This window comes from Aethalodelphis obliquidens, unplaced genomic scaffold (assembly GCF_003676395.1).
Source record: "Aethalodelphis obliquidens isolate GAN/ISIS:26980383/991018 unplaced genomic scaffold, ASM367639v1 scaffold101, whole genome shotgun sequence".
Lineage (NCBI taxonomy): Eukaryota > Metazoa > Chordata > Mammalia > Artiodactyla > Delphinidae > Aethalodelphis > Aethalodelphis obliquidens.
In genome coordinates this window covers 2,502,646-2,514,844 of record NW_020838045.1, presented here as the reverse complement: position 1 = coordinate 2,514,844, position 12,199 = coordinate 2,502,646, and the positions used below count along the sequence as shown (strand labels likewise).

At 41.2% G+C, this 12,199-nt stretch overlaps 1 protein-coding gene and 1 pseudogene across 1 annotated transcript in view; one reads left to right on the top strand and one right to left on the bottom strand.

Annotated features, from left to right (window-relative positions):
* The window catches only part of IL1RAPL1 (interleukin 1 receptor accessory protein like 1), a 1,327,113-nt gene that overhangs the window by 574,153 nt on the left and 740,761 nt on the right, over positions 1–12,199 (bottom strand). The window lies entirely within an intron of this gene.
* LOC113614651 (transcription factor SPT20 homolog pseudogene) lies at positions 3,702–6,800 on the top strand (annotated as a pseudogene).

The following is a 12,199-nucleotide window of genomic DNA, read 5'->3' as shown; positions in this document are numbered from 1 at the left end:
CTACATAATTTGACTTTGCATTTACTGATGTTTTTATTTACCATTTATTAAGTCTATAATGTATAAAGCACATAACATGAATAAGTTATTAATCTGAATTGTGGCTTTGGGTATGTTAGTTTCTCATTTGTCGAATAAAAGTCTACATGAGGGCTTACATCCTTTCCCAAAATTCCAAAATAATATTATTGATAATATCATTATGCACGTTATATTTCCCTGATCTATGGGTGCATTATTGACAGATTTTACACAGAGATATTCTATGTTCATGTGCATGTGTGTGTGTCCTCTATATCTACCTATGATTTACCTCTTTCCCTTCACTAATAAAAATGTTTCAGTGGTAGTGTGAACTATTCTCCTCACTTTCTCAACACAGGCCCATCCCTTTCTCTACTATGGTCTGAGTTTCTTCACTAGTATTTCTCAGAAAATGTTGTTACTAGAGTTGTCAATAACCTGGCTTTCCTCCGTTATCTGGGTTGAGCACAATATGAAATTTTAATTTTATTTATGTCCATTCATCTTGAGTTTTTATCAGAGCATATTTTCCTTTTGTGCCTCGATTCATTTTCTCATTTCCCCTTAAATACCGGGATTTCCTTAGGTTTTTGTCCATTTTATTTGTTTCCTCTTGAGCACTTTTATGTTAGCTATTCAGAATGAAAAATTGCTGCACCCCACTGATGGGTCCAGTTGTGTGCTAATGGTGTACAAAATAACAGGGTAAATGTGGCACTTTTTAAAAAAAATTGAAAAGTATGTAAATTGTTAATGAGTACAAGCCAGTGGTGAAAAATCCCCACCTATGAGCCCCAGCCACCCTGAAGCCAATCCTGGGGGGCAAATCCTATCACTAGGTTCTTTGTTATCCACAGGAATTGGACCAATTAACACCCTCAACAACAGCGTCTGAGAGGGCCTGTTTCCTCATACCATTAGCTAACATGGTAAACTATGAAGTGTTTTCATCTCTGGCAATCTAATAGGTAAAGATATGGTCTTTTATTTTTGTCTTAACTTGCAATTCTATTAATTGTGAGGTTGAAGATTTTTCCATATATTTAAATAGCTTTTGTATTCCTTATTTTGTGACCTGTCATCTTGACTTTTTACTTCTCCTGGGTTAATGATCTTATTTTTATTAATTTGCAAGAGATTCTGAGGTCAAACTCTAAGATGGGAAATACTGAGAAATGATTTGAGACCAGGTATATTAGAGCACTGGTTACTGGGAAATCAAAAGAAAGGGGTATAGAAAAAGCACAGGACCAGAGGTGTTCATCCCTTCTTAGGAAGAGTGAGGTACCTTCGAGAGGAAACATGAGCTTCTAAGACTTAGTGGTGAAGGGAAAAAAGGAACTGACTGAAGGTAAAGGGCTCTAATGAACGAAGACTGTGACAAAGAATCAGAAGAAATTAAGACTTGTAAAAAAATGTAAAATTTGTTAAAAATACCACCACAACCACCAACATTAACAATAATAAAATCTATGTATCGTAATGGCAGCAAAAGGAGGTGACCTTAAAATATGAAATCAAGTAAGCCATGCAATCTCCCTACCCTACCCACTTCAAAGTGTCTTCTTTTGCTGGTTCGGGGGAAAAAAGGCCAAAAAATGAGAATCGATTCAGCAGCTGAAACCATTGCAGAACACATCTGCACACGTCCAAATCCACACTTGCACAAAGCAGAGGAAAAATTTAACTTGACACTCCAACAGGAATTTTATACTTAAATAAGCATTGCAGAATTGGAATCATAAACTTCTTTTTTTAACTTCAAAGACAAAAGAACAAACAACATGAAGTATGAAACACGAGCTGGTCAAACTCAGGAGAAACGGAATAAATGAGGATTAAATTACAAAGTACCTATGATAGGCAGAATTGCTAAAATGGCCAGTGAAATATGGCCCACTCTAAATCTCAGAACATATGAAAACAATGAGTTACCACTCCTGTCATTATAGTACGTTATGTGGCACCATAACTTAAAATAGGGACTATTATCCTGGATTATCCACATGGGCCCTTAGAAGCATAGAATCTTCTCCAGCTGGTGACAGAAGAGGAAGTCAGAGGTGCGAAAAGCATAAACAGGATTCAATATGCAATCACTGGCTTGAGTATGTAGGAAGACACTTGCCAAAGAATGGGAGCAACTTTTTTTTTTTTTTTTTTTTTTTTTGTTTTTTGGCCTCTCACTGTTGTGGTCTCTCCCGTTGCGGAGCACAGGCTCCTGACGCGCAAGCTCAGCGGCCATGGCTCACCGGCCGAGCCGCTCCGCGGCATGTGGTATCTTCCCGGACCGGGGCACAAACCCGCGTCCCCTGCATTTGCAGGCGGACTCTCAACCACTGCGCCACCAGGGAAGCCCAGAAGCAACTTTTAACAGCTGAGAGTGGCCCCTGACAGACAACTGGCAAAAAAAAAAAAAAAGGAAATTTAATCCTATAACCACATCTGACTTTGACCAACTACTTGAATGAGCTTACAAGTGGATTGTTCTCCAGATCCTCCAGTTAAGAAGCCTAGCCCAGGCAAATTTGATTTTGGACTTCTGAGACCCTAAACTGACACTGCTCTGTGTTCTGACTTGCAGAACTATGAGGGGGAAAACAAACAACAAAAAAAACAGGTGTTGTTTTAAGCCACCAAGTTCGTGGTAACTTGTTATAGCAGCAATACAAAACGAATACAGTTCCGGAGGGAGAAGAGGTATATCCACAATTAACATAAGATCATAAAGGATAGAATAGAAAAGAGACACGAAAACAAAGTAATACAAAAAGCTTTAGAAATAATATGATAGAAAAGGCAGCAAGAGGGCTTCCCTGGTGGCGCAGTGGTTGAGAGTCCGCCTGCCGATGCAGGGGACACGGGTTTGTGCCCCGGTCCGGGAAGATCCCACATGCCGCGCGGAGCGGCTGTGCCCGTGAGCCATGGCCGCTGAGCCTGCGCGTCCGGAGCCTGGGCTCCGCAACGGAAGAGGCCACAACAGTCAGAGGCCCACGTACCGCAAAAAAAAAAAACAAAAAACAAAAAGGCAGGAAGAGATTATCCGACATACTTATAAGTGAAATCCTTGAAGGGAAAAAAGCAAATCAAAGAAACAGAAGAAACATTTTCAGACAATGATTCAAGAAAACTTTGCTGAAATAAAAGTCCTGAATTTACATATTAAAAAAGTAATAACACTGCCTCGATTCCTAAAAAACATTTTTTGCGTTTACCTTGCACAACTGCACAGACTGGATATGGACGCCTGGCCCGACTCTCCAGTAGGAAGTACAGGTAGGAGAACACGAAATGCAGGCCAAAGGACAGCCCACTGCACAGGCACGCACAGCACGCAGGCGCACGCACAGCACGCAGGCACACGCACAGCACGCAGGCGCACGCACAGCACGCAGGCGCACGGAAGCCCGTCAAACCCCCACGTCGACTTCCGGCTTAGTCAGGATCAAGGACGCAGGGCGAGGCCAGACCTATCTCAGAGGCTGCCGCCCCTATAGATACAGGTATTTTCAGAAACTCACGAGAATTTTGTGTAGCACTTCCTTGGAGGCGGGTTTCTTGGTGTCCGTACTGAAGTTAGGCTGGTAGTTCCACTGTGGAGTTGGGGCAGCTTGCAGAACTACACATCCATATGAAAGACGCGATTTTCACCCCCTTCGTCAATAACAACGTTTTCTCTTCTTTTAGGGCCCCTATTTTGTACCAAAATGCAACAATCTCTAGAAAGAGCTTTGGATCGTGCAGAGTATGTCATTGCAAATGCCCAACAGAGACCTCCAAAAAGGCAATACTCATCTAATGGGGAAAAGTCTCTGTATGAAAAACTTTATGACATTTATGTTGAAGAATGTGAAAAGGAGCCTGGGGTTACGGAGGAATTAAGAAGCAATGTGAACCTGTTAGAGAAGCTTCTTAGGAGAAAGTCATTGCCGTGTTTGGTGGTCAACCTGTACCCAGGAAACGAGGGCTATTCGCTGATGCTCAAGGGGGAAAATGGATCATCTGCAGAGACCATTCGACTGCCCTATGAAGAAGGGGAATTGCTCGAATACTTGGATGCAGAAGAATTACCTCCTGTTTTGGTGGATTTCCTGGAAAAGTCTCAGGTTAACGTTTTTTATTGTGGGTGTGTCATAGCAGAAATACGGGACTACAGGCAGTCCAGTGACAGGGAACCTCCCCATTACCAAAGCAGGCATATTCTCTTACGTCCCACGATGCAGACTTTAGCCTGTGATGTAGAGGCCATAGCCAGCGATAATCAGAATTGGACCCAGGAGGACAAACTTTTGCTTGAGAGCCAACTGATCTTAGCTACGGCTGAACCACTGTGTCTAGACCCTTCTATATCAGTAGTCTGCACTGAAAACAGACTGCTCTATAACAAACAAAAGATGAACACTCTTCCCATGAAAAGGAACTTCAAGAGGTACTCTATGGCCTCTCTGAATCGGCAGCAGGAGCTGTCTCGTCCCCCTTCTCCTGAGCTAAGAGCCCTGACTTCCTGCAAAAGAATAAGAGAAAGTAAAACAGGTGGGAATTATGGCCTCAAAACTTTTAAAACAGGAAGTTGTGTAGATGTGTGGAAACAGACACCCTGTGACTTGGCTGTACCTTCTGAAGTGGACATGGAGAAATATGCTAAAAGGAAGAAATCTGTCAAATATGATGACTCACAATCAACAGTCTGGCCAACCCATGAGGTACAAGATGGTTCTGTATTTGGGTGTGAAGAGGGCAGTCAGTCCCAGACAACTAAGCTGACCTTGCAGTCGCTTAATGATCCACTTATCTCTGGAAAAAGGAGCTCCCATAAAAAAGTCAGACGTGAGAGACAGCTGTCTCCCCCGCAATCCTCCACAGATGAACATTTCTATAGTTTCGTGCCAGGGCCAAAGACTGATGTGGGGAGGGTGGTCAGTCAGTCCAAGGAATTGGTCCAAAAGAGCGCCCAGTGTCCAGTGCAGGTATCACACAGCTCCAGTGACTCAGCTGGTCTCAGGCAACCTTCTCCAGGGAAAGCACCAGAACAGCCTAAGACTGGGTCAGTTCAGTCTTCAGTGCCAGACAAGGGAGCCAAACATCCACCTCCACCCATCACACTTCCCTTGAAATCAGGAAGGAGCTCCAGTGGTGACAGTTTCACTTCACAGCAGGCAAGCAGCTCTCATAAATCTCCATCTCCTGCTTCTGCTCCTAAGCCACCAAGTCCTTCCCAGAAATTCTCTGCGGAGGTGAATCGAGTTAGCTTGCTTCCTGCCACGGCCCTGTCCACTGCGGGCTCATCACAAAGGACCCAAGTTTTGGCCATATCATCTGGCCTGAATATCATCGGAGTGGTGTACGCTGGTCAAGGATGCCAGGCCTCGGGGAGAGGCTCCAAGCCCATGCAGGACTCTACCACCAGGGCCACAGCTCCTGCAGGAATCATGTTCCATCAACTGCCCACGTGGATCAAGCCTGGCCCCCTGCCCACAGGGATCAGACCTGGTCACCTGTCTACAGGGAGCAAGCCCAGCCCCTTGCCTGGAGGAATCGAGCTTGGCCACCAACCAACAGGGATCAAGCCTGGCCCCCTACCCACAGGGATCAGACCTGGCCACCTGTCTACAGGGAGCAAGCCCGGCCTCCCGCCTGGAGAAATCACTTTTGGCCACCAACCAACAGGGATCAAGCCTGACCCCCTGCCCACAGGGATCAGACCTGGCCACCTGTCTACAGGGAGCAAGCCCAGCCTCCTGCCTGGAGGAATCACTCTTGGCCACCAACCAACAGGGATCAAGCCTGGCCCCCTACCCACAGGGATCAGACCTGGCCACCTGTCTACAGGGAGCAAGCCCAGCCCCTTGCCTGGAGGAATCGAGCTTGACCACCAACCAACAGGAATCAAGCCTGGCCCCCTACCCACAGGGATCAGACCTTGCCACCTGTCGACAGGGATCAAGCCTAGCCCCCTGCCTGGAGAAATCACTCTTGGCCACCAACCAACAGGAATCAAGCCTGACGCCCTGCCCACAGGGATCAGACCTGGCCACCTGTCTACAGAAAGCAAGCCCAGCCCCTTGCCCAGAGGAATCAGGCTTGACCACCAACCAACAGGGATCAAGCCCAGCCCCCTGTCTACAGGGATCAAGCCTAGCCCCCTGCCTGAAGGAATCACTCTTGGCCACCAACCAACAAGGATCAAGACTGGCCAGCAGCCTGCAGGCGCTCAGCCACCAAATGTGCTGCTTGCTGCACCACCGGCTCCTTCTCAAGGATGTGTTCAATTTATTGTTAAAAATGCTCCCAGTCTCAGGCCCTTAGCTCTACTCCAGCTTCCACCAAGCTTACTCATTTTGAACACCCAGCAGCAGTGCTTCTGCCACCCGATTCCACAGCAACAACTTCAACAACCCGCAACTTCGCAGCCAGTGCCACAGGCTCCTGCACAAAGTTCAGTCAGTCAGAGAACGGACTTACCTGCTCAGCAAGCGACGGCCATTAACCTCAATAAAGTGGAGGGTTTTCTGCAGCCCCAGGTAGATGTGTTGTCTCAGCTGGGCTCTGCCCAGAGCCACCCAGGGCCAAACCTCCCTCAGCAGGGATCTCAGCTCTCCTCTGCCTTGCAGCTGCAGCCACAGCCTCAGCCAATACAGTTCAGAACCTTGCAGCCCTTAGTGGCTGTGACAAGAGTAACAGCCCAGACAGCTCAGCCCCTTCCACCTAGTGAGCATACAGCAAGCCAGTCAGAAGGTAAAATGAAGAGAAGCAGACCAACCCCTCCAAAGCCCTGAGTCTTGCATTACTTTTTAATCTTTTTTAAAACAACACAAGAGTATTGGATCAAAGGGTTTCTAAGTTTTCACTCCATTTTGGTGTTTAATGTCTCAGTATTTTACATTGGCAGGTGTACAAATTACACAAAAGCACAACTCTATGCGTTTTTTTTTTTTTTTTAAATGGAAATGATTTACTGAAAAACAAAAAATGGGCTATGGTGCTAACCACCATGTCAGAATCCCACCTCTGCAATTTACTGACCTCAAGCCTATTGCCTGACTTCTCTGAATCTCCATTTCCTTGTTTATAAACCTGTAAATAGTTATATCTACTTCTTAAGTTTATTGTCAGGGTTAATGTAAGATATATTAAATATTGAAATTCAAGTTAACTTTAAATTAATAAAATATTAAATATTTGAAAGAAATAAGCATAAGTACTTAAGCTGAATATAAACTATCGTAATAATATTAGTGCAAATGATAGTTTTGTTACGTTATATAAAAGTCAACTTTATGATCAATGGCAAATATGCCATAGATGTTTAATTCCTCAAAAAAAACCCCACACACCAGACTTAAAAATAAGCAAAAATAGGGGCTTCCCTGGTGGCGCAGTGGTTGAGAATCTGCCTGCCAATGAAGGGGACACGGGTTCGAGCCCTGGTCTGGGAAGATCCCACATGCCACGGGGCAACTGGGCCCATGACCCACAACTACTGAGCCTGTGCGTCTGGAGTCTGTGCTCCGCAACGAGAGGCCGCGACAGTGAGAGGCCCGCGCACCGCGATGAAGAGTGGCCCCCGTTCGCTGCAACTAGAGAAAGCCCTCGCACAGAAATGAAGACTCAACACAACCAAAAATAAATAAATAAAAATAAATAAATAAGCAAAAAAATATATATTTATATATGCATTTCTTAGGTTTTCAAATTAAATATATGTAATTAAATATTTATTATATATTCCTTAGGTTTTCAAATTATATCTTTATTATTATATATTATCATATGTTTATTCTTTAGGTTCCTTATATTTATATATTCCTTCTTTTTTTAAAAATTTATTTGTTTAGTTATTTATCTATTTATTTATTTTTGGCTGCTTTGGGTCTTCGTTGCTGAGTGCGGGCTCTCTCTAGTTCCAGTGAATGGGGGCCACTCCTCGCTGTGGTGCATGGGCTTCTCATTGTGGTGGCTTCTCTTGCTGCAGAGCATGGGCTCTAGGCACACGGGCTTCAGTAGTTGTGGCACGAGGGCCCGGTTGCTCCGCGGCATGTGGGATCCTCCCGGACCAGGGCTACCCATGTCCCCTGCATTGGCAGGCAGATTCTTAACTGCTGCGCCATCAGGGAAGCCCTCCTTATTTCTTATAGTTGTATATTTCTTAGGTTTTCAAATTATACATATAGGTAAAGATTTTAATCCTTTCTTAATAAACAGTAGCTTTTTACTCTAACTAGATGCACTACATGGTGAGTTCTCTCTCTGTCTGATAAATCTAAATGAATTAGGCATTTGTAATTCGTTCTTCAGTAATTGAGGGACGATTTGGATATATAACTCAATATCATTTGCCAGACAATATTCTTCAAATGTATTATTCATGTGGTGCTTATTATTTTGCAAACACTTCATAGTATACAAATGCACCTGCTGTCTGCCATTCATCTTGCTCCTCTATTCTGTCTCAATTATTTTGTCTCCATCAGACAGGATAATAATCACAAGAGAGACAGGGTAAAAGTTTCTTGACTTGTAACAGATGAGTGAATAAAAAATAAGTTTAGATAAACTGAAAAAAATGACAACAGGGAATTATAGGGGAAAGAATGAATAATTGTGATATGAAGATATCTTTAAATATATATGCTAATTGAAAAAATTATTTCTGTAGCTCCTAAACAATATATTTTAGGATAACAATGTAAGGTAAGAAACTAAATGACTAGTTCAAACACCCTCCCCCAAAAAACCCTGAGTAAATTCATACATGTGGAAAATACTTTTAAAATATTTTATATGTAAGTGTAAAGATTTATATCACTCAAAAATATCATCTTCCTGATTTTCTGGAAGGTTGCTTGAAAAGAATGGAATATTTGAAAATATCAGAAAAATATATTTGTTAACAGTTATTTTTGTTGAAAGACTTAATTTTATTGTAATGATATTTGCTATTTGAGACATCCCCTTGGATGACCGGTAAACATCTTTCATTTAACATGTCCAAATATGATGACATTCATCTTTTTCCTGATCCTATTAGAACCTTTACTGTTTGGTGTTAGAATAATTCACAAAGTAACTGAATTAATTACCAAGTAATTTTAAATAACTTAAAAAATAGAAAATCTATCTGCATACCCTTCTTATCCCTAACTGTTTCTACTCTAACTTTGAGGGATGCCTAGAGAAATTCTCAGGCTTCCTTCTTAATAGCTGAACAATCACCCACCTTGAATGAGTCCTGACACTAGCAAATGGATTAATGATAAAATATTTTCATCTGTGACATTTCTGACCAAGTCACACTCCTTTGCTTAATATCCTTCCCTGAATCTGCACACTCTGTGGAATCAAATTCAAACTATTTTGTTTAGCTATACAAGGTCTTTTTAGACCAGGATTTGTCTTGTATCTCTTTCCCAATCTCCTACCACTTCCCCATTCACATCTGTGGCTTTGGCAGTACTTAACACTTGGTGCTCCCAATGTGCCGTGTTCATCCTCACCTCCATGTGTTGGTGGAGACCCTCAAGCAGGAACTCCTTCCCATTCTCTGCTCATAGCTTAGTACTCAGCCTAAGTACCACCAATCTGGATCTGGGTCTACTTCCATATCATCCTTTATTACAGCACAGTTCAAACGATTTCACAGGATTATTTGTGAATCAAATATGGTAGTAAATATTAAAAAAGAATTGAAAAGGTAAATTAATATAAACATCCTTTTCAAATTTTTGTTTATTTTTTCAAACATAGATTGTATGACTTTGCATTTACTTATATAGCATTAGTACTTTTACTTGAATGGTTAAAATTTTACTATATATAATTATAATCATATGTAATGTACATTTATATTCTCTAACTCTGTGTTGAATGTCACAATTGTCTTTTTAAAACATCAGAAGAATACTAAATGAGAATTATTACTTATTTAAATATAATTTAACTTTAAACAGAGATTATGATGATAAGAAATAAGAAAATTAAATAAAGCTTTTTTTTGTTTTCTTGGATTTGAACCAAGAAAATATTCCTGAATTCACAATTCAGTCATAGGTCATTCTGACGAACTATAACATATGTTTCCTTCTACAAAATTCCAAGGCTAAACTAAGGAACAAGAAGAAGACAAACCAGTAAGATACTCCTTTTTATTTCAAATCACCTCATTTTTGGTGCATTTATGTTTCTTAGAAGTTTTGAATTCTGGGCATATACCAATGTATGCAAATAAGACAATGTCCTCCTGTCTTTGCTTCCCTGTTATTGTCACGTGATAACAGCCTGATAGTCTTATTAGATGTTTGGGATGACAGGACTTAAAAACGATGTGGTGGGAAAATGGGGAGTTGTTCAGTAAGTAGTTTCAGTTTTGTAAGATGAAAAAGTTATAGAAATTTGTTGTACAGCAATGTGAATATACCTAACACTACAGAACTTATACTTAAAAATGGTTAAGGTGATAAATTTTATGTTTCATGTTTTTTTACCACAATTAAAAATTTAAAACAACAATAAAACTGTGGCATACAAAATACTTCATTTTCAGGGTCCTTAGGGGAACCTCAGTCACCTATGGGTTCACAGCCCTGTTGTTAAAAGCACAAACCTCTGAAGCCAGCCAGTTTTAATTTCAAAACATGGCTGTGCCACTTACTAGTTGTGGGGCCATAGGTAAGTCACCTAACTTCTCTGTGCTTCAATTTTTCCATCTGCAAAATGGAGATATTTCATAGGACCCTTTTCACACAGTTGTTATAAGTATTAAAGAAGATAATATTTGTAAGCTGCTGAGACATTCCACAAAGTAAATTATCCAGAATGACTGAAATGGAGGAGTTATTCTCACCAAATTTAGAGGATATGTTTCAGATGATCTAACAATATAGGCTATCTGGCAAATGTGAAATCCCTCTGATGAGCAATGGGGGCCACCTGGAAGTGGTGCTAATTCTCCAATGCAAATGAGTGAGATCAGCATTATCGCTGATTTATCAAATGATGTGGTTATCAGTTTTCTGACGCTGTGGACACAGCCAACAAATGGTAGTTGCTAATGCAAGCCCCAAATCAAACATCCCAACAGGAGACCTTCTGAATTGCAAATTAAGTTGCCTCACCCATGCCCCACTCCACATAGCCTGCTTCAGTGTAGGTGGCTGAGGACTTTATGTATTTAATGACTGATGATTCACCTATAAAGAGAGGGAGGAGGCCAGTGACCACCCAGTGTTTCAGAGTGGAAAGAAGCCTGTGTGTACAATTGTAGGCACCAATCAAAACCAGTAGTGCCCAACTCCTCACCTAAAATGCTTAACAGTAACTACGATGGGGTTGCCATACTTTGCATTCATTCATTCACAAATATTTATTGAGCACCTATAACAGGACAGACGATGTCAAAGCCCTAAAGACACAGCAATAAATGAGACAATGCCTTTCAAAAGCTTACAGCCTAGTACATTAAGAACAAGTAAATATTAATAGAGAAAACTCTAGCTTGGCTTTCAAATCGGATTGATCAAGCACAATTCCTGCATTAACCTTCTAATTTTTAAAATTATATTTCAAGACTCTATGGCATTCAATGGTAATTTTAAGAAACTTTGCCAATTAGGATTTAAAATGGAAATAGCAAAAGACTTCCAGATGTAGTGCTGACATAATATCACTTTTTTATCACTTGCCCTCATTTCAGCTTAATAAGCTCTCTTGGCTCTCATCTTTCAGTGTTTAATCCAAAGCAATTAAACTGATGTGCAAATGCCATCTCCATTGCTTTAAGAGTGACACGTAACACAATTTCATTATGATAGGCAACTGGAATGTTTGTAGAATGATCAGCTCATTTTTATTTTTAAAAATGTGCTTTTCTTGCAAGGTATGCTTGTAAATAAAATGTCCACACACACATATTTTACTTGATAAATAACATGTAGATAATATTTGTCTTGTATACTGAACACAAAGTCCATACCATGTGGTATTTCTATTTAAAAGCCTGCTATTCTTTTGCTTAGTCTCTACAGAAATGAATATTTTAGCTAATGAATTATATTTGCAAAAAGTACAGGATAAGCAGAAAATGAACAAAGTGTGTGTGTGTGTGTGTGTGTGTGTGTGTGTGTGTGTGTGTGTGTGTATTTAAGGTAGTCTTTTACGATTCAGTTCTAATTAGGGAATG